The sequence below is a fragment of the Heterocephalus glaber genome, unplaced genomic scaffold, assembly GCF_053883595.1.
Source record: "Heterocephalus glaber isolate CG9 unplaced genomic scaffold, H.glaber_assembly_v1.0 deba00001600, whole genome shotgun sequence".
In the NCBI taxonomy this organism is placed as follows: domain Eukaryota; kingdom Metazoa; phylum Chordata; class Mammalia; order Rodentia; family Bathyergidae; genus Heterocephalus; species Heterocephalus glaber.
In genome coordinates, this window is record NW_028258372.1 from 35,449,427 (window position 1) to 35,472,827 (window position 23,401).

The 23,401-nt window shown below is 34.4% G+C and overlaps 1 long non-coding RNA gene across 1 annotated transcript in view; it reads right to left on the minus strand.

The window, feature by feature from the left end:
- The window catches only part of LOC110344962 (uncharacterized), a 43,872-nt gene extending 37,895 nt beyond the window's left edge, over positions 1 to 5,977 (minus strand). Inside the window, exon 1 of the long non-coding RNA XR_002387967.2 lies at positions 5,255 to 5,977. This is a non-coding gene — a long non-coding RNA (uncharacterized LOC110344962). The remainder of the gene's footprint in view (positions 1 to 5,254) is intronic.
- Between the last annotated feature and the right edge of the window lie 17,424 nt (positions 5,978 to 23,401).

A 23,401-nucleotide genomic window follows, 5' to 3' on the forward strand; every position in this document is an offset into this window, starting at 1 on the left:
AAAAATGTTTTTTATTATATAGTTCTTATGCGCATAATGGACCAAATATCCTAGACAGTGGATATTTTCATGGCAACTTGAAATATATAGGCATCTTTATTAATGATAATTTATTCAAGTGGCAAAGAAGATAAAATAAATTTAGTAGCATCATTCTTTCATCATAATTCAACTATTATGGCAATATTTAAATGCATTTCAATGAATGAATGGTTTACCAGAAAGTTGAAATTGTATCAGTGCGTAACTTTTTGGGTTTTCCTTTGTGTGTGATGAAATGATAGAAACAGCCCACTCAAATAATTTTCATTGAAGACAAAAATCTTGCAGCTATATTAATATTAATCAAAATCAAACATTTGCAATTAGTTTAAATGAGCTGGTAAAGGGTAAAACACAAAGACAAAACTGAGTCACTGAGCCTCACAATGCCTCTAGTGATTTCTCCACTGGCCCTTCCTTTGCACATGGTCAATTAGAATTGAAAATCCTCTGCTGATTTCATTCGCTGGAATTTTTAAACAGGTCAGGAAGAAAGATGTTATTGAAAGGAAAAGTCTCATCTAAATAAGAAAGGAGCACGTGGCCATCTGGTCCTAGCTATACATATAAAAAGTTATTTCAGCTGAACTGCAGTCTTGATGTTTTAAAAGATGTGCCAAAAATCAACCCCAAAATCTGTTTATGGTAAAATATCCCAAATGTTTCTTTTTAAACCTCCAAATATGCAATACACAGTTCATTTCCTATCTGTGATTCATGAGCCCATTTGACCCCAGTGCCTCACTGAGCCTCCCTGGGATTCAGGCAGGAGGACATTCAATCATTTTCAGAACTCTTTTCCTCATGGAATATCTACAGAACCCTGGCTCTGGAAACTTGTAAAAATAACTTGGATAGTTTTCACACAAATTGATTTTGAGTGTTGTGTGTACGTAGAGTCGAAGGAATAAAATCTGAAACATAAAGCAACCAAACCAGTTTCCCTTCTTTTCTCAGTGCAACTTGAGGTTTCCGTGCCTTCTCAGCACAGGGCTCAGGCATCTGTCCACAATAAAGTCAGGCCCTATGCCTAAAGGCTAAGCTTTAAAACATCCACTCTTTCTTTTCACAGAGATCACACGTGTTGAGTCTACTTTTAGAAATCAGGTTCTTAGTGGTAAGAAATAGGAGTTTTTTTGTATTATTTTATACTGTTCAACAAATTACACTCATATCTTTTGATATGAATAAAATGCTTTTGATGTGGGGCAATAGTTATAACATCCATACATTAATTTGTCCAAAATCTTGAGTGCCTCCTTCTGCTAGCTTACACATAGCTAGTTGATATTGCCATCTGAAATTCATTGTATTAAATATGTTAATATTCTAAAACATTTGAAGACCTCATGTTGTAATATATTACCAATAATTATTTTGGGTCATAAGACCATATTCAAATATATTACATAGAGTATAATATACACACATACAAGATATATGTGATCATGACATCACCATATACTACAGTATTGGTTTTAGCTAAGTCTTCAGTTAAGTAATTGGAAGAATATCCTGTGAAACACAAGAATCTTGATATACCCCTGAAATAAGAGAGCCATTGGTTGTTTTGGTACACATCTGTTTGTTCTGCCATTTCAAATAAATCATTACCATTGTGTAAGGAGAATAAACTGTACTATAGTAATTGTTCTTTCTCTGTTATGCTCTGAAAAACCATTTGTTCTTGAATTGGCATTACGTAGTTCAACTGTTTCAATCAAGTCCATTATCTTCTTGTCTTTGAAAGTTGCCTTTTTAGTGACCTGTATCCCAGCGGGCGAAGTCATGCATTGTTTTTAGAAAGTAGGTGAAAATTAAATCCAACTATTTGTTTATTTTTCACTTTCATAAAGAAATTATAAAATTCATCACCAGGCTAGAACTCCACTATATTCTGGACAAAATAGTTATGGAGAAACTATACAGCCAGGACCCAGAATTTCTCACAAAAGTTATTTATCAGTTCACAGTAGAGTGTGAATCCACAGAGCACCACCTAAATCGTGTAGCTTGTTTTTCCTAAGTATAAAATATGTCCGTTCTTTAAGCTATATATTTTTCTGGAGAAAAGTAACATGAAAAAAATTCCTTGTTTAAAAATAATGATATAATAGCCTAGCAAAATAAATTTTATTAATTTTCATGGTAACATCTAAATAGTGCTCTTCATGTGACTTTCTATTTTGAATTATTTTGAGTTTTTTTTAGTATATAACAATGAAGTAGTATTGAGAGCAAATTCCAAAACATAAAAAAATTACATACCAAATACTTGGTGTATAAGAGCTGTTAAGTACACCCAATCATTTTATATTAATGAAGATTAACTTAAATTACACATCAAAACTTCATAGTTAAGATCCAGTATGTAAACATAATTGTTCTATATATTTATCTCAAATCCAACAATATGTTTTAGTAAGTGTACTAAACTGTTTGATTCAAGAAAAGGAAAGTACTGTACTTAAATATATACATTAATAGTACATCTAAACACTTTTTTTTTGGTGAGTGACTTCTTAACGGTAAGGCCCATAAAACAGACTTGAAAGATAAATACACTGAACCAGTGCACAAAAATTTTAATCCAACCATCATTTAATCCAGAGATATACCTCAATAAAAGCACAAGAAATGAGCATTACTTCTAATTTGTTAGTATAAAATTATTCTTTGCTTAAGGAATAAGTTCATAATAAAATAATTTGATAGTTTTAAAATTTTAAATAGCGAAACACCAACTCATAAGAAATATCAGTATTGTATCATTTCTATCTGAATGTTTTCAAAATACTCAACATTTCTACAACCTATTCATATTGAAATGCAGCCACCTTGGAAATATTCAACCAGCATATTAATAAGGTTCCTAGAACCAGAAAACTCTGCCTCACTACATATATCTTGTTAAATATATCCTTACTGCTCCATAAACACATCTGAGAGGGGAGACAGAGAGAGAGAGAGAGAGAGAGAGAGAGCTACAAATAAAATAGTCCTTTCCTGTGGGTGTCTGTCTGGGTGTCGGTTAACCCCACAAACATACGAACTTCCTTTGGGCACACACCCAACTGACATTGGTGATTAGATGACTGAAAAGGGAGCCCACAAAGGAGAAATTCTATCTGTGATGACATCACCAGCTACCTGGGTTCCTACAATATAATGATGTACTTGCTTGGCTGATGTATATGTCTTGAGTGCGCATATGAGAGACAGAACGAGAGAGACAGAGACACTTAAAGAACAGCATCATCAGAAATGGAACATAACCTTCTGCAAGGTTTGCAAGAACCTTTCCATAGACCTTTGACTTTTTCCACATTTCATCGAGGTTAAGTTCCTGCAAAAATGTATTGCCCACAGAAGCAAATTATGTTTTGTTTCTTTAACACATTGCTAATCCTAAAATATCCTGATGGGATCGGTCGAGATGAGATTTCTCCACCAAATGAGGCATGTGCTTCTATGTAATACGGTGCAGGAGTTGCAGGGTCCCCTGAGACCTGCCTTTGAGTGGCTTGGATTCCTTGCTTTGAAGGTAATGAAAGGGTTAAACATTGAGTCTGTCTAGGGTAAGAGAAAGGGGATATTGTTGTCTTTAATCTTTCCGCAGTATGTGTAAGACTTCCATCCCAGATCTGCACATAGCAGTGGAATAGGCTCGGCATGCATTGCGTGCAAGCTCCTTGATTGTAGAAGGGGGAAAAAAAACCTGGCTGGAGTCCAGACAGGCTGGAGCTCTGTTGATCATTATGTCTAGCCTTCAGGTGTCTCCACACACAGTGGGCGGTGGTGGGGGAGGTGTAGATAACATGAGAGCAGACAAAGAAAAAAAATGGTGTATTTTTAAAAGATTATACAAAAATTTGTGTCAGAGTCCTCCTTAAAAAATGATTCTGAACGTCTTGGACTTTTATAATTAGAACACAGGCTCTGCTCTGGCAGCTCTCTAAGCCATAATTAGTTATGTCTGGAGCCTTTGAATAATTCCTTTCAATAATTGATGGAGTTAATATTCTCTTTTAAAAATGAGTAGGGTAGAGTGTTCTTATAAACTCTCTTTTTGTTGGTGGCTTTGTCATTCAAAAATCTTCACCAGTCATAATCACATTGATTTGATTTGCCTTTTAATTTCTTATGAGACTTAGCTTATAACTTTTTAAGGATTTGGATGATTCTAGAAGTACAGGCATATTGCATTGCTAGATTACCCTAGCTGAATATAAAAGGAAGCAGTAATATAGGAACAGTCTCCTCCATTTGTTTCCAATCATTGTATACATTTTTTTTTTTTTAAAAACTGTTTTGTACTTAGCTTCTGTTTGAAACTCTATCAAAAAAATCTTACCATGAATGCAACTTAGATGTTAACCATATCTTTTGCCCTCTGGCAAGAAGAAATCCCAAATTATTTTATTCTTCAAGCATTCTTCTATAAAGAAGCTTCCGCATGCTTCCTCCCCACCCCCACATCTTCACTCCACCCTATTAGGAATTTCAAAAAAAAAAAAAAAATCTTTATACATGGAAGGCTGAATCCTAAGACAGAAAGCTGTCTTTTCCTTGTATCTTTACACTGGCCACTTTCGGTCGCCTTTACTTGTGCTGCGACTTCATTTCACATTTTGTGGATGAAAACCCTGAAACCAGTGCAGTCGATATCACAATTATAAAATTAAACCTGTGGTTAGAAATTAAATAAAAAGAAAGCCCTGGCTTGAAGCCATTGTTCAGAATTTAAGAGCTGTTTGCCTCCAAGTGTCTTAGCAGTCTTTCATAGCTAATTATAATAACTGTCAGATGTCTGGAAAGTCCGCCGTGCCCTTGTCAGTGGAGTCAGCAAAGTTTGTCTTTTATTTTTCCTGGGGACAGATCAAATCTGATTAGACATAAAGAGCAAAAAGAAGTGAACTAAGTACATATGTATGTGCCTTCGCTTTTTTCTTATGAACAAAGCAGCGCACTGGAGCAATGCTCCCGTGTACAGCCTCCTGCAGCTACTCTTTGGAATGCCTGACTTTTATTTTTAATTCTTTATCTCTAACATAATAAAGCACGCAACAATTGCCTCTGGACAGTTTTCCTGTCAACATCTCCCTTTCGATATACACACAAAAGAGGTCTCTAACAAATCTTCAAATATTTGATGCTTATGACAGAAAACTATTTTAATCAGTACACTTGAGGGAAAGAAAGGTATACTTACAATTTCAACATGGTTATTTGCTGTAGTTCCTGGTCCCCGGAGGCAGAGCAGAGGCTTTTACCAGCCCGTCCCCAGTGCAGGTGCAGAATCCCTGTTTTCGTGCCGCAGGAAGGCGGAGAAGTCCTTCGTAAAGTCACTAGGAACTCAGCCACTTCTGCTCAGGCATCCCTTGCTCCTGTGGAAGCCGTACTATCTGCAGTTCTGAATTGAACTAAATTACAGCCCATGTGAAAGACAGGGGCAGTGAGTCATGTGAGAGATACACAGCTACCCTATTGGTCACCAAGCCATAGCTTAGACATTCTGCCTTTTCCACTATTGGTGAATAGTTAAAACTGAAAGCATCTAGATCCTCCTCTTGAGCTTATTTGTCCTTTATGTGTGGAAGAATGACTGTAGGATTTTACAGTGACAGAATTAGTTAAGAAAGGGACTGAAGTCATCCTTCACAGAGACCAGTGGGAGGAGACTGGAAGCTCAGCTTTTTCCAGATTTTTTTTCCTTTTCATTCCCCTGCCCTGCAGTTTTGTCTGTGATTTGCCTGTTTGCCTGTCAGAAAACATTTTTGTGTTTTTTAAATCCCTCTGTTCACTTTAGAGGTGAGGGAAAATAAATTCCCATTGCATTCTTTCATGGAACTCAGTCATGTTTTGAAGCAGAAAGTCAAGTTTTTTTTTGAAAGATGGGTTTCTAAATTTTATTTTGATCTTTACAGAGCCTTTCTTGCATTTCCACGCTAACATGATACATTGCTCATTAGTGACACCAGAAACAGAATTAACTTTTTGGAGTAGTTATTCCATTTTGGAGAAAGCAGGGGGAAAATAATTCTGGAAAATATTAAAAGGCAAAATATCCAATAAATCAAAGAAATATCTTCCACTAAGTGTGGATAAAGAGGAAATAGAAAATTTCCACTCAAAGACATTCTTTCACTTACTTATTTTGGTAATGTAAAATGTCTACAACTCTGAAAATCAGATGGTATTTTTTTGGTTCTTCTAGGATTACTTAATTCACCTGATTCTTTGCCACACCTCTAGAACGTTTGTAAAGGGCTACAGAGTAATTGGCCTTAGGGATCATTAAATCTCTTCTTTTAGATACTGAAGGTGAGGACAGTGGGGTCTGACAAATAATGACTCTCTTCACAACACTGACCCAGTTATGCAAAATAAACGAAGGAAATATCAAAATTAAAATTAGCTTGATTTTTCTTACGTGCTTTCTAAGAGCCTGACACTGGTATTTAATTTAATCATTACAAGAACACACAGTATCTGCTTCATGACTTTCATTTCTCGATGGTATAAACAGATGCACATGTTTTACTACCATGAAAATAGTTTAGATTTGAATCTATGGTTTGTGCCTATTTTTTCAGCTACCTGTGTTGCTTTCCAAAATAGTGATGGTTATCACTTGGATGTATCTTATTGCTGGATGTCAGGTAATAGGCAAAGTACTTCACATCTCAGTAAATCTTGACAACTGTTAATAACTAACATGATTTATTCTGTTATCCCCATTTCAGAGGTGAGGAAATGAAGTGTCATGGTAGTTAGATCAATTCTCATGCATTTTACTTACCATAGCATAGATTCTTATAATGCTATTGAACAAGGTTTGTATGTCTTGGCTGGGTTTTTTTTTTGGTTTTTTGCTGATAGAAGACATTTAAAATTTTAGCATAAATACAAAATATTCATTATGGTTACTTATGTGTGGTTCAGGCCCAGACCATCCCATTAAGTGATCCTGATAGGACTGAACGTAGGCATTAGGGGACATCTGTGGAACCATATTTACCTTTGGGTCCCTGCAATAGGCTCCACAGGGTGCTGGTACTGTAGGAGGTTCTACATCTGTTGAAGGAACATAGTCCCAGAACATTCCTTTGGGTACCAGCAGTCCTAATACTGCTTAAAAAGCCTGAAATCCATCAAATAGCAGGATAAATGTATCCTGGGCCCCTTCAAAATGGTGTCAAAAATTCCATCTCAGCCAGAGAAATATCAAAAGTCCCGAGAAAGTTTCCTCAGTGGAGCCCCTCCTGCAGTATAAAGCACTCAGCACACAGGAAACTTCCATTCACTCTCTTCGCCTTGTGTGGTCTCCTTGGAGAGCAGACGGGATTATGGGAGTAAATACACCTGAATGTTCACCTGTGTTTTCTGAAGCACACATTGCTTCCTTCAAAGTACTGTATTATGTACCTCAGAGAAGTGGTAAGGGAAACACGTCTTAGGAAGAATTACAGATGTTATTTTGGGTGTTTTTTTAGTTTTGTTGTGAGACAGGATCTCACTATGTAGTTCAAGCTGGCCTTGAGTTCACTATGCAGCCCAGGCTGCCCTTGAAGTTGAAGTAATCCTCCTGCCTCAGCCTCCCCAGTGCTGAGATCATAGGTGTGTGCCACCACACCTGGTTTTTTGGTGTTTTGTTTTGTGTTTGTTTTGCCATAGTCAGGATTGATTGAAGGGCTTTTGCCCTGATCTACATCCTCAGCTTTTTAAAATTGTTATTACTCTTCTTTTTTAACTTTTAATTTTTGTTAGTGCATGATTGCAGTATATATTGATTAGATCCACTGCAGGGAATTGGTATGTGTTTATTTTGAAATAGTCTCACTAAATCACTCTGTTGCCCAGGGTGGGGCTCAAATTTAGGATCCTTCCTGCCTAAGCCTCCCAGAGTATCAGAATTACACATATGCCACCACCCCAAACTGAAGATAAAATGTAGTCTTCTACTTTATTGAACTGTTTGTTCTTTCCACAGGTGATGCATAGTTTCTTAAATTATTTGATTATTTCATGCTGCCTAAAATGCTGCGAGTCATCCCTGTTGTACAGCATCATGTGATACCATTATGCCATTGTTTTCATGAAATAATCATTCCTACTATAAAGAAAATCTTCCAGGGATTGGGTCATACCTTTTTTTAAAAATTCATAATGTGTAACACAGCAAAGATGAGATTAGTATTTATTTTTTTTTGTCTTGTGGTGACCTATTTACTAGTACCCATCAGATCTGAAATTAATCTGTAAGATATTAAGTATTAAAAATGATATTTTAAAGTGAATTCAAAGTAGACAAATCACACCATGAAAGACAAGGAGGAAACAAGCAGAAATCTATGAGACCACAGATTCTCCTCAGCATTAGGCTAAGTCAGTTACAGGCAACATTCGTGCTGACTTAAATGTACACTTACAACATTAGTGTACAGTCATCTCAGTCCTCTCTGTTGTCATCTACCAACTTCTCAGTCTTGCGCATTTTCTGAAGAGCAGGCATCTGGTTCTCAGATTTCCACTTCCTCTCTGGTCTAGCCATCACCCTGATCTACTTCAGCATTCACAAGTGCAATCCAGCCAGAACTCTGATAACTCTGTTCACCTCCAGTCCCATTAGACTAAGCCAGACCCTAGACTTAAGGTTTGGAAGATCACATTTTTGAACTTGTAAAATCAAGCCACCTAGTCTCTAACTATTCATTCATCTTCTGTCCTTCCAACTCTATAACTGTGCTTGATTAGTGGCCTTTTTGAGACCTCCAATTCTTTGGTTCCTCCATTTTCTCTGTCTAGAATCCAGTTGATTTGTGTTCTTCTCTTTCCTTTTATAATTCATTCTCTTTTAGAGTCCATGGTTTATGATTTCATGCAATGTCTGGCCAATATCTTCCACTTTCTGCCCCTGCTCATCTTCTAATACTCCTTCCTTTTTCCATCCCACAAGTCAAAATTTGATTTGGGAGTAATATAAATGATAATCTTCTGTGTGCTATTTTGGGCTTACTAAGAACAGCTGGGTAAAATTTTCAAACCTATGAAGGACGCTGCTGTAAACTGATAATCTCCAGACTCGACTAGTTGCGCAGTGCTATATGAAAGTGCTGTATTTCCTTTCCAACCCTTTCCATCATTGTCCACAATGCTATCTGCTCTTGGTTTCCTCCTCCCATATCCTTGTTCTCACCAGATCACCTTACCTTTTCATTCCCAGGAAAACCAATAAACCTGCCAATATGCACATTCCTCATTTTCTCATTCCATCTCATTCCAATAAAATCTTGATTTTCAACCAATTTGAGGGAGGTAACCCACTGGATACATGTATATCTATCCCTCCTACCTGTTTACAGATTTTTGCTCAACGTTTTTATCTTTCTAAAATTGTTAACAACTTTCTGCCTACTAACACCTTATTGACATTCAATAATGCTTCGTTCTTCTCTTCAATATTAAAAATCCCCTCTATAGACGTCAGGTCACTCTTCCTCTTTTCTACATTTTCTTCGGCAAACCTTTTGAAATGTTGCATAATATTCACCGTGTCTTTCTTTTTTCTCATTTCTCTACCCAGTCAATTGGATTCTATCATCACTGTAGTTCTCATGGACAAGACCAATACCCCTTTGCTGCTAAATCTCCTGACAATTTCTGGTCTTTTAATTATTTGACTTCTCTAAGACATTTATGTGGTTAGTCACTCCATTTTTCTGAAATGTTCTACCCTTTTGACTTCATACATTCTTGATTTTCTACCCATCTTTTCTGGTCATGTTTGTTCTCTTTTGTGAGGTATTCTCTTCTTGTCTTTTAAGGATTTGTATTTTTCAGAATATCCTACAAATCCTATTTACTTCTCACTCCAGAGTCTTTCTCAGTCATCCCATTAACCTCCATGGTTTCAATAAAATTCTGTACAAATGATTTTTCATATTTATCTATAGTGCAGACTTCTCTCTTAAACATCACAACTGTAGATACAACAATATCTTTCCCCTTGAATGTCTCAACCTGATTCACCCTAGTCAATACGTTCAACACCAAAGTCGTCATCTTTTTGTCAAATTGTATTACTTTCATTGTCCTTTGTCTCAGTTCATAGTACCATCATCCACCAGTGACCAAAGAAGGTCAACTTTGGACCAATGTTCAAACTTTCCTTTACCCAGGCTTTTATATTCAACTAATCAGCATGCCCCAAAGATCCCTTAAATCCATCCACCATGCTCCATGGCATTCCTAGTATATATCCTTCAATATGGCTAATAATTATAATTAAATGTCCTCTTTGTCTCCAGTCTTGTGAATTCCACAAAATTATCTCTTGGTAGCAATGAAATAAAATTAAAATACCAATACATTCATTTTATGATTGATTGTATGTTTGCCTCAATTTTTTAAAGTTGTGTTTATGAGCATTTTAAACATAATTGTTCAAGGCCACTCAAATAAAAATTTGTAAAACGTTCATGTTTTGACCTATAAAAATATTTTTTTCTACCTGAAAAAAGATTGACTTCTACTTTTAACTTTTTGAAAATAAATGTTATTGATGGTAGAATTGGACATCTTAAATTACATGTTATTAAATAAACCCACAGTAGACCATATAATAAATCTTTAAAAATGTCTTTCAGAAAACACACCAATAGCAATATCTGGTATTTATGCAGCACTTGACACATCTCAAAGCTCTTTAACTCCCACTGTTATATATGATGTTCACACACACACAATGAGGAAGGTGGGACGAGTGTTTTTACCCTGTTAACACATACAGAAAAACTGAAATTTGCAAAATTACATGATTTCTGAAAAGTTACAATGCAACATAGGGAAACCATCATGCTCCTGCATCTCCAAAACTTACAACTAATTTAAAATTGTAAAATATATTGTATCTTGGTCAAGGAAACAAATTATTAAATTAAGGCTTTTAATTTGGCTTCAAACTTCAATTTTCAAAGGAGAAGAAGAATAGAAAATTTTTGCTTTTCACACATTTACGAACAAACTGTTTTCATTACAAAATTAGCTTTCGGTAGTACTTTTGTTTGTTTGTCATGGGTGGTCTGATTTGTCATGGGGGAAAATTGGGTTCAGATGAAAATGAGAGCTATCTGAGCAGGAAGTTTCTTAAACTTTCTGAATTTTGCAATGAGTAAGTACTGAGATGTGTGGCCAGATTATAGAAGATGAGCCAGACACACGAAAGAAGTGATCTTTTATTTTCACTAAATTCTGTAAGAAATAAACCTTCTAGTGAACTAGATTTTTAGCTTTAAATGGCTGAAATGGTTTTGATTTTCCTGGGTTTATTATATTCTATTAAGTGTGATGAGCACATTTCCTACAAATAAGTAAAAGTTAAGGAATTTAGACATAGTTTCCTAAAAATGCATACAATTCATGTAGGACAAAGCCAATAACTCGATATTTTGGTTTTCATTTTCATCTGGCCAATTTCACATTGTGTAGAGAACGGAAGAAAAATAGGCTGGCCTACTGTTGTGATGATGAATTTCCCAATTTCCTATGCCTTAGTCGATTAGAAGTAAAGTATATTTCCTGCTTTCTTCTAATGTTAAGGAAATAGCTATGCATATAATATGAAGCCTATTGATGGGTACTCTAATTTTTAGAATTAAATAAACCAAAAAAAGTATTATTACTACCTAATTTTTGATTTTAATAACAAAATTATAGTTATATATAAGATGAAATGATCTCACTAGAGCTTGAATTTCGCGTTGTTGCCCACCAAAAATGTGCATGGCACACACTTACTGTGTACACCAAGGACTTGGGGTCTTGTTAAGATGCAGATCTTGATTCTGTAGATCTGAGCCTTATCATATACTTTTCCTCCTCATCTCCTGGGTGATGTTGAGCTGCTGATCAGTCGATCACATTTTTTTTTTTTTTGGTACTGGGGACTGAACTCAGGACCTTGTGTTTGTGAGGCAGGTGCAGAGCCACTGAGCTAAATCCCCAGCCCAAGATCACATTTTTATTAGCAAGTTTATATAGTATTCAGAAGTCTTAGATGAAGAAATCATATTATAAAACAACCACTTAATGTTAGCTTAATAACCATTCCAATGAGAATTTTTATAAGTACATGTTTGTAATACATAACACTTGCAGTCACTGTGGGGAGTTTGTACCTGAACATAACACATCTTAATTCTTTTTATCTTTTTCCATGCCCTTCCACTCCCATCCTCCTCCACTTCCCTTTTTGCAAAAGTTCCATGCACCTGTACCATTATCCTTTTTACCCCTTCTTGTCCTCTTTGTCAGTGCTTGGCCTGACTCTATGTTTTGTCATACCCTACTGTCACTTGCCCATACATGTTGCAGACTTTATGCAGGTGAGACCTTTTAGAAGGACTACAACAATCTTTATGTCTTCATTAGCCATATACTAGCAAAATCACATCTGTAAAAATCCAACTGACCAATTCCACAATCCCTACTCTAACTCCCACTTCCTGCTATCTCATTTATCTATTCACAGTGTTATATTTGTCTTTCATACACAAGTGTATCTTGGGTATGCTTTCACTTAGATAATGATGTTTTTTTTCTGTTCACAAACATGATGCATAAATTTTGTTTATTTAATTTTTTCAAAATAAATTTGAAAATAACCTGCTGCTTTTCTGAAATGTATGATCAGTGTTCTGCTAGATTAGTTTTTTAAAGAATATTTTCCAGTAGTGTTGTTCTACTAGACAGCACCCATATGAGTAAATATAATTAGATAAGACATTTATTCATTCATATATCTAGTGGTGAAAATTTTAGGCAATGTGACTACTTGGGGAGAAACTGCTTTGATAAAAAGTAAGATTATTTTATATTCCTCAAATAACTCTCTTACATGTTTATTTGTACCATTCTTGTTTTATTTATATATTTCTTCTGGTATCATGCATGTGACTAATTTGAGATGATTTAGCTTTCTTAATAGAAGTTGAGTACTTATGTGGTTATGGCACAATGAAATGTCAAGTTTGTAAAACTTTTGACATTTTTGTGGGGGGAGTTGGATATACAGAAACTTCCATTGAACATTCTTTTAGACTTTCTGGGTCTTTTTACAATATTTAATTTCTATTTCCTATTTCTTTTAAAAACTATCCTGAGGCCATGATAATGATTGACTTGACACTTTAATCATATCAAATATCTTACAGCAAATTAAATTTAAGTAATTAGCTTATTGACTCTGAAAAAATAGAAATAGAAGAGACAATATTCCACAACTCAAGCTTCTTAACTTAGGTGAATATATGGCTTTCAAATATATGTCAAATTATCTACTAAAATTTTTAGTCATGAAAATTGATAAGCATACTAGATAACACATTACTTTTATTCTGTATCTATATATTCAATTCCAACTCTACTTCCAACTTTTGGGTGGCCTATAATTGAGATAATTAATTAAACACTATGAAAAGCATCTGCCATCCACATTTTGTCTTGGATGAAAGAAATTATTTCATGCTTTACTCAAGGAAAGTTAATACCCAAAGGCTGCACATTAGCACTGTCTTGAATTAGAACTTGCCAAATCTGAAAATTGGCTACGCACATGCAATCATCTTTAATAACTTATGAAAATTTAAATTAAATTGGATTAATAATTTAACTAGAAAGTTCTACCAGTGAAGCTTAAAATTGTAAAGCTTTAGAATAAGCAGTGAAAATATCAGTTCGAAAATGTGTTGTTGGATATAAGATTTAAAAGATTGTTATAGAAAACACTAAAATTAGGGAGCGACTTGTCTGTGAAAAATATATGTTGGAGACAACATAAGTCTTGAAACAAAGATAAAAAGAAAATGGGGTTATTCTTCCTTTACACCCAAACAATTGTTGCACTTTTCATCTAACCATTTTTTGTTTTTTTGCATCACTTAATACTTAAAAGTGGTAGAGATAGGAGTGAGAGGAATAGGATCATCAGTTGGATGCTTTAGCCCATGCTTGTTTCATTGAAATTTTTGTTTAAGCTTTGGCATTAGAGGTGGGTCAAGGAATGAAAAGCAAATGATACAGATATGCTTCTCATCCAGTAGGAATGAGAACAATTGCATAGTGAATGCACTCAGGAAAGAGCATGCTGGAAAATGAGCTTCAGGTCCAGGTAGGAGGTGAACAAAAACCAGCAATGGCTAAAACCTTAGAACCAGTCTTTCAGTTGAAATCATGTGTGAAACATATGAGATCAAATAAAAATCACTTTTGGTTTCTCACATCAGAAAAACAATATGGGATTTAAACATGTGTGTCCAATTTATCTCACTCAAGATTATGGTCTCAAAAACCCTAATCGCACAGGAAGTATCAGAAAGAATCAACAACTGGGATCTCATCTTATTAAAAAGCTTTTGCACAACAAAAGAAACCACCAACAGAGTAAAGAGACAACCCACAGAGTGGGAAAAAATTTTGCCAGCTGTTCCTCAGACAAAGGACTAATATTTAGGATATATAAAGAACTCCAAAAATCAAATCCCCCAAAATTTAAAGACCCAATCCCAAAATGGACATATGAAATGAATAAACACTTCTCAGATGAAGAAGTACAAAAGGAAAATAAATATATGAAAAAATTTTCAACATCATTGGTCATTCGAGAGATGCAAATTAGAACAATGCTGAGGTTCCATCTCACTCCTAAAAGCATGGCTGCTGTCACGAAATCAACCAATAACAAATTTTGGTGGGGCTGTGAGTATGAAGGGTCCCTACCTCACTGTTGGTGGGAGCATAGCAATGCAACCACTGTGGAAATCAGTGTGGAGATTCCTCAAAAAACTAAAACCAGAGGTTCCATTTGACCTAGCTAGTCCCCTTCTTGGTAGAAGCATCATACCACAGCAATATATGCATATTCATGTTTATAGCAACACAGTTTGTAAATCTTGGAAGTAACTCAAATGCCCATCAATCGATGAATGGATAAAGATGTGGTTTTTTTATGCAGTGGAGTACTACTCTGCCATAAAGAAAGAAAAGCTTAAGACATTTCTAGCTAAATAGATTTCAGTTTTAATTTCAGGTTTATAGTCTTGTGTTTCCTGACATCTTTCCTTCAATTCCAAAAGACACTGATTGCAAGGATTCAGGCATGACACAGCCTGGTTACAGAAACAGACAGGTTTTGGGGTAACTTCTAATCATTACTGTCACATTGTATGTAAATAGGCTTCCTTTTCCCTCTGACTCTTGTAATTCATTGCATTTTGATGGAAAAGTAGTTCCATTCCTTTGAATCACTTCTATCTTTCTGGAGTAATTGGTAAGTCTGTTTGTTTCAGGTGCCATATGAGCCTTAAATAAAATTTTTATAATATATAGAGTAAGATTGAATCAGACAATTAGTCAACAAATATTTACAGAGAAGGTGCTGTTTATCAGCACTATCATCAGTTAGGAAAACGAAAGTAAGAATGATGATCTTTTCTTACTTTATGGGAAGAAATAATAAGGCAGCTAAATCTGATGTAGCAAATCCATTGTTGACTCATTGAAATGCATCTCAAAGTGACAAATACAGCATACATTGTTAATATATTCTGTTAATATTGTTAATATATTCTAATGTATATATTTATTAGAATATATATGTATATATTGCCCTATTTAGTATACTATGTATATGAGAGCCATGAAAAAGAAAACAATCTCATGCATGAAGGAAATAAACATCCAGTCAACACTAACACCAAAGCTGTCAAAAATTGTGTTCTGTAAAATAATTCTCATGACTGTTTCCCTTTGAGGTTTTATGGTCCCTGGTGCCTGTAAATGGTCTCATTTCATTAAGTTCTTCGGGTCAGCTTTTTCTTGATGTTTTTACCTCATCGACAACATTTCACATGTGTGATCCTCTCCTTGAGCAAGGGCCTTGTCAACTCTCAAAGGAGAGAGGTAAACACAGAACACTGAGGGGTTTCATCTCATTCTGCCTTCCAACTATAAATTAAGAGATTGTTCAAATGTTGAGAGTTTTACAAATAATAAGATATCACTCTTATCATTTGCTTACATTCATCAAAGCAAAAATGAGATCAAACTTCTCATCCTGCCAAAGAATCTCAATTACAACCACGTTGCTCCTGTTCTCCACTCCCCGAAGTCGCACTCCTTGCAGCTCTTACCAGCTCAGATGGCTGCAAACCTTGGCCCTTCAGATGTGTGTTACAAAGTTCACTAAGCTTGCTCCCTTCCAACTTTCACATCCAGGGGTTCCTGTGGCTTTGCAGAGATGCCCAAGTTAGAATTTTCTAACACTCTTCAAGGTGAGAAGCAAAAGTGATGTGAACATGGAGTATTGTTTAAGGACTCACACTACTTAGCTATCATGTCTCTAAAATTCAGAGCTGCTAGACATATTTGAGCTGCCCTTTCATGCCATTTTCCAGAATATTAGGGCATCTAATTAAATTATGCATGCTGTCTTGACCAAATAAGGCATTTGGTTCATTTTAATGGAGAATGACATTTATTTTCCTATCCTAAAGAATTCCACAGAGCTGTCATTGTAATAAAGGCTCATTTTATATCTAATATGATAAATATATAAATATAGGAATATCGTTTCTGGTGTTTTAAATTTTAGCCTTTTTAAAGAGGTAAATTTTCCTTACCTATTTCTAAAATTAACAATAGGCTTGATAACTAACTTCAACTTCTCGTCTTGTTTTTATAGCATATGTTCTTGTCATATCCCCAAACTGTGAACAGAACATATCATTTGAATGCACAATTTAGAATCAACATAATTATTTTAAATGGGTTCCTTCTATGTTTCAGATGACTATTGAAATTTATACAATGGGGTCAAATTGCAATTTACAAACTTTTGTGCATATTGAAAATGATTTCTTTGGCAGTGATAAGTTTCCAACAGATGATGATGATGGCAGTTGTCTTTTTCTGGTCTGAATTTAATTTTAGTCATTTTTATTCATGATATTCTAACCCATAGCACAACTAAAAGTGCTGAATTCTCTTTAAGATGTGGTTTATCATGCTGTTAAATACTATACATTGTGAGCAAACAATTCATGTAGAAAACTGTGCCTGTTCTTTGGAGGGAAGTAGATAGATAAGCTGTTCAAGGTACAAGGAAATAGAGCATAGATAATGCAGGTCTGAGATATTCTCTTGCTTAAATGATGCATTAAATCAATATTCTGCAATCTTTTTCTTATTGTGTTATTTACTTGGATACTGTCACAATTTTCCATTATATTGTCTATTTCAGAAGATATATTTTTCTGTTTCCAATTTCATCTGATTAGAATTCTTTACACTTTCATTATATATGCAAATTGTCAACTATTTCCATCATGTCACTCTTTTTCTGAAAGTCTTTGTGTCCCTTATCTCCTGTCATGTCACATGGAACCATTTGTTTCCGAGTTTCAATATCTACAGCTTCTGGGCCTTCTTCTAACTAAAACATGATTTTCTAGTGTTATTTAACATCCACTCTAGTGTAATTAGGTTGCCCTTACTGTCATACAAGCATATCATGACAGTCTCACATATATTTTTTCTTCTTCCTTCTATCCTCCTCCTCTTCTTCCATTTTGTGTGTGCTTCCCTTTCTCCTTATTCCTCCCACTTCTTCAATTTTTAGAAGCTGAAAATCCTCCTCTCCAAAACCTTTTCTAATCCCTTCAAAAATAATTACAGTGTTTAAAAAGTCCTTCAAACACAGGTACACATCATCTCTGACCATAGCCTTATGTTCTTTATCAATAGTAGATATCATTAAATACTTGTAGGCTTACAATATCTAGTCATAATATAAATGAATATAAAGGACAAATGATGTGTTCAATCTTACATATGTGTCAGAGTCACAAAGCCAACCTATGTTTATGCATACAAAAACTCGTGCCTATTCACCCTACTAAACTGCCTCTTTCATATGAGTGATTCTTTGCTGAATGTTAAGCTCCACGTATTAAATGAGGAAGTAACCATGAGACCTTGGCAGGATACAATAATATGAACTAAATGAGTACATGCCTTGTTTTAAACCTGCTGTGCTGATTGGGGTTTATGTTGTCTGTCTGACTAGATCGCTTCTCTTTGTTTCCACAAAGCTCTGTATTTCTGGGACATTAGTTTATGCTTTCTTATTTTTCAAAGAAGATTCGGAGACACAGAGGACATACTTCGCATTCTAAAGAAACATTTTCTTGACAATGTGATAATTCAAGCCATGAGTACAAGGAATATGGGCAAATTTTCTTGATTCACTTATTTTGGATTTATAAAAATATACAACTAATAACATCTGTCATAAACTCCTCAGGTAAAACTTTTAAAAGTTCCTAAAACATAGTGGATACTAAAAAAAAAAAAAATTGTTCCATGAATAAATAACTCCACTCTAAAAATAAACATGACATTGTACTACAGTTACAAAAGACAGTTATATCTATATTTATATCTATCTATATGTCTTTAAAAAAGAAGAGATTCACACACTGAAATACAACAGTAATAAAAACTATCAATATGAGTGACGTTGCTGCCTGGGTCTTCTTTTTAGCTACTTCTGAATGGAGCTTAATAGTTCTGGGTAACCGTGTTCAGGTGTCCAAAACATCATTAAAATACCTAGGCTCTCTCAATGTGGCTATGACAAATATTTAGGCCTTTTTAAAAATAATACATGATTATGAGAAAGAAAAAAACAATGGAAACAAAGCCTATGTAAATAGGGAAGGGTGGTGGGGGTGAAGGGTGCACAGGTAATGGGGAAAAAAATAAGAACTAAGATACTTCATGTACAGGTACAAGCACCCAATGATAAATGTAAATGTATTGTATACCTAAAATGTACCAATTAATATATAAATAAAAAAATGATACATGATACAGTGGACAGATACGGAGTTCTAACCCCTGAAACCTGTGAATATTACCTTCTGTGGTAAAAATGTGATTAAGAATTTTAAAATGAGGAGATTGTCCTGGATTATTCAGGTAGGTCCAATGTAATCTCGAGTGTCCTAATAAAATTATTTGGGACAGACAAAAGATACAACATACAAAGCAGAAGGCAACGTGATGATAGAAGCAGGCTGAGCACAAATCAAGAAATGTCAGCAACTACCGGAGACAAGTGGTCAGGAGGTCTCCTGGAGCCCTGCAGACAGCATGGCCTTCTTCACCTTGATTTTTGCCCAATAATCTGGACTTCGGCCTTCTGATCTATGAATGAATGTGTTGTTTTAAGCCACCAAGTTTGTTACAATTTATTTTAGCAGCTATACAAAACCAATATCTGTTTGAAAATGGCATGACATTATATACAGAAAATCTAAAACTACCAAGAAAAAGACTGTTAAAATTATTAAAGAAATTTTGTGAGTTGGAAAATACAAAAATCACCATATAAAAATCAGTTGCATTTTTGTACACTGACAACAAACTGTCCAAAAATGTTTTTCAAATTCCAGTAAAGAATAGTATAAAAAATCTTGGAAATAAATTTAACCAAATAGCTGAAAGATTTGTACACTGAAATTATGAAATCCTGATGGAAGAAATCAAAGACCCAGCTATAACAAGAAGATACATCACATTCATGGATTAGAGGAGGAATTTCAAACTTCTAGACAACCCAATGATCAAAAAAGCCAATATCATCTTGATCAACATTGGGTTGCTATTTTTCACAGGAAAAAGCAAACCCTCTAAAATTGGTATGAAACCTCTCACAAAAATAAAACTCAAAAGCTAATGTAGTTTTGAAAAAGAAGAATAAATATGAAAGCCTTACACATCCTTGCTACAAATTATATCACGATATATCACTATAGTTACCAAAATAGTATGTTACTAGAATAAAAGCTAATATGTAGAGCAATGGAGGAGAATAGAAAGCCTAGAAATAAAGTCAGGTATATTATGTCAAATAATTTTTAACAAGAACACCAAAAAGCCACATTGGGGGAATGATAATCTTTAGCATATATAGAAATGGAATAATTGATCCACATACAGAAGAACAAAATTAGACTCTTACATCATAGATAAACATTAACTCAAAATGAATTAAAGACATAACTATAAGACTTAAAATTATAAAATTGCTAAAAGAAAACATAAGGTTACACTTCCTTTTATTGGTTTTGGCAATGCTTTTTTTGGTTATGGCAACAAAGCACAAGCAAGAAATAAAAAAAATAGAACTATATCAAACTAAAAGGCTTCTGAACAACAAAAGAAACAATCAACAAAATGGAAAAAGTATGGAATATGAGAAGATATTTGTAAAGCATATATCTGATTAAACCACAACATGTAAAGTATTTTAAAAATTCATAAAACTCAATAGTAAAAAATAAACAATGAACAAATTGGCAAAAGTCCTAGATAGGTATTTTTTTCAAAGATTCTCCATATGAGTTTTTTTGAACAATTGCAAACCAAAGCCACAATGAGATATCACTTCATACCTGTTAGTACAGCTACCAAAAAGTCAAAAGATAAGTGTTGTCATGGATATGGAAAAGGTAACCCTTGTTGGAAGGAATGTAAATTGATATAGCCATTTTTGAAAACAATATGGAAGTTCCTTAGAAACTTAAAAATAGAACTACCATATAACACAACAATCTCATATATATATATATAAAATCATATATATAATGAAATCAATATTTCAAAAAGATATCTATACTCCTATGTTATTAAAGTGATATTCATGATATATTGTGTTCACTATATATTATATACGCACAATTGAGTAGTATTCACTTTTATAAAGGAGGAAATTTGACATGTATAAAGCTGGAGGACCTTATGCTAAGTGAAATAAAGAAGACGCAGAAAGACAAATATTACATGGCATCACTTGTATGTGAAATCTAAAATTTTGAAGTTCTGGAAACAGAGAATAGAAGAGTGGTTTTGCAAGGACCAAGGTGTGGAGATAAAGTACTGGGCAAAGAGGATAAACTATGAGTTTTGCGTGAATCCCCTCTGAAGATAGAATGTAAGGACTATATTTAATAATATGTTATGTACTTAAAGTTTGCTAAGAAAGTAGGTCTTAAGTATTTTCATCACATGAGCAACTATGTGAAATTATGGATATGTTAATAGCTTGATTGTTTTGATGATTTCAGACATCACAATGTGTACTTTGGATATGTACAATTTCCTGTTGGCTGCACTTTCACAAAGCTGGAGGTGGAGGAGAAATATATAGTAATGTTTCCCAGTAATTCATATTTAATTTTAGCCAAAATGACCACTGTGGGGTAAAGTGACTGTAGATAGTCAGGGTTGATTTTGCTGAAAAGACATGGCTAAGTAGGTGTCTTCTTTCTCTCAAGCTGTTCCACACAGCCTCCCTCCCCATGCAGCATCCACGGAACCATATGGAAAGATTTTTGTACCTAGAGAAGTTTTCTTTGCACAACAGTTATTCAGGTTAATTAGCAGAATATGAATTGAGTTTCATTTTCTGTGACTATAGATTCCATGTTCAAGTGTATGTGAATCACCCAGAGAGTGGATAGAGGGTACACTAATGATTAAACCAACTTTGTTTTCATTTGTAAGCAAGTATGTTCAACTTCCGTGACTACAGTTGGATGAACTGGTGGTTACCAAACTCATTAGCCTCAGGCTACCTTTCTAGTTTCCTCAGTGTTAGGTAAGAATTTTATGTTATTTGTATCTGTTCTAAAAAGATGTTATATTCAAGAATTTTGGTGGATTTGGCTATGGTTATCTACTTAAGTATTTCCAACAAATTTGGAAATGTGACTTAACACTTTTCAATTTTCTCCTAAGCAATATTCCTATCATATTACTAATAGTAACTTCAAATAAAAACATATTTCTATCAACTGGAGACTGGATAAAGGAAATGTGGTTTTTAATAGAATGGAGTACTACTTAGCCATAAAAAATGAGAAATTAGAGACATTTATAGTTAAATGGATGCACATTGAGGTGATGCTCTTAAGTGAAATAAATAGGACACACATGTGTAAATATCAAATAGTTTCTCTAGTGTGAGAAACTGAAAGGGTAAATAAGAACTAAAAGGTATAATAGATAATGTTAAATAGGAAGAAAAGGGGCAAAGGGGAAGGGGAAGTGGGAGGGGTAGGGGAAAGGAAAGAAGGGAATGGAATTAATATGAGAAAATGAAGAAATAGAAACAAAGTCTTTGTAAATAGGGAGGAATGGAAGGGTTGAAGGGAGGGCAGGGAAATGGGGAAAAAATAAGAACCAAGAGAGATTACGTAAAGGTACAAATTTCCAATGATGCGTGTCATTAGATTGTATACCTAAAATGTACCAATAAAATTAAATTTAAAAAATATAAATGAAAATCCAGAAAGCATCCTTCACTTATTTTTCAAATAAATAATTCAATTAGTCATTTACCAACTGTACCTTTCTACCGTAATTTAAATAAGAATCACACTGGCATATATTTAACATAAAATAACTTTGTTAAGGGCAATAATGTTTTCTTTTTTCTAGGAATTCTGGTTACCTGGTATCTATATCTCATGAGAGAATATTTTAATTGTAATTTTACTGACATACCCATATTAAATCATCATGAAAAAAGTGAACCTTTTCAGGCTTCTTAATGTGTAGTCATGTGATCGCTTTAGCACCGCTTTCCGTTTGCCCAGGAGTGCCGCTCTTCTTTTCCTATTATTGGATTTCATCCAGTTAATGTACGACCCCTTTTAGCCCTTGTAATATCTGTTCCATAATAAGCAGGGCCAAGAAAAAAAAGCTGTTGAAGCTCTTTCATGTGGTAACTATATGAAGGAGATGAGGTGGTTAAATATAATATGTAGCATTACTAGCCAGTGATATGAAACACTCATTGTGAGCCCGCCTTCCCGAGAGCCACTTGCGTTACCTCTTGCTGCTAGGTAAGAAAATAAATCTCAGGTTTTCATTACGAGGGGCCTAGGAAAGGGTCACAAATTACAGATTAATGTGCATTCTGTAGTTGTTCTTCCTTTCCTTGTTAGTGCTATACAACTGAGGCCAGTATATATGGATTTATGTAAACTACTCGAAAATCTGGTTATGTATTTTATGAAGTGAGACATTTGTTTCTGGAACACTCCACTATTTACATATAATTTTCATGAAGAACAAATTAGCAAAACATCTTACAATATAATAGAAAAAAAGATTATTTGGATATTTTAAAATTTCACTTGGGTGAAGTCACTTTGATAGTGATTTTTTTTAAAATTCTTTTATTGGTACATTTTAGATATACAGTACATTTATATTTATCATTGGGTGCTTG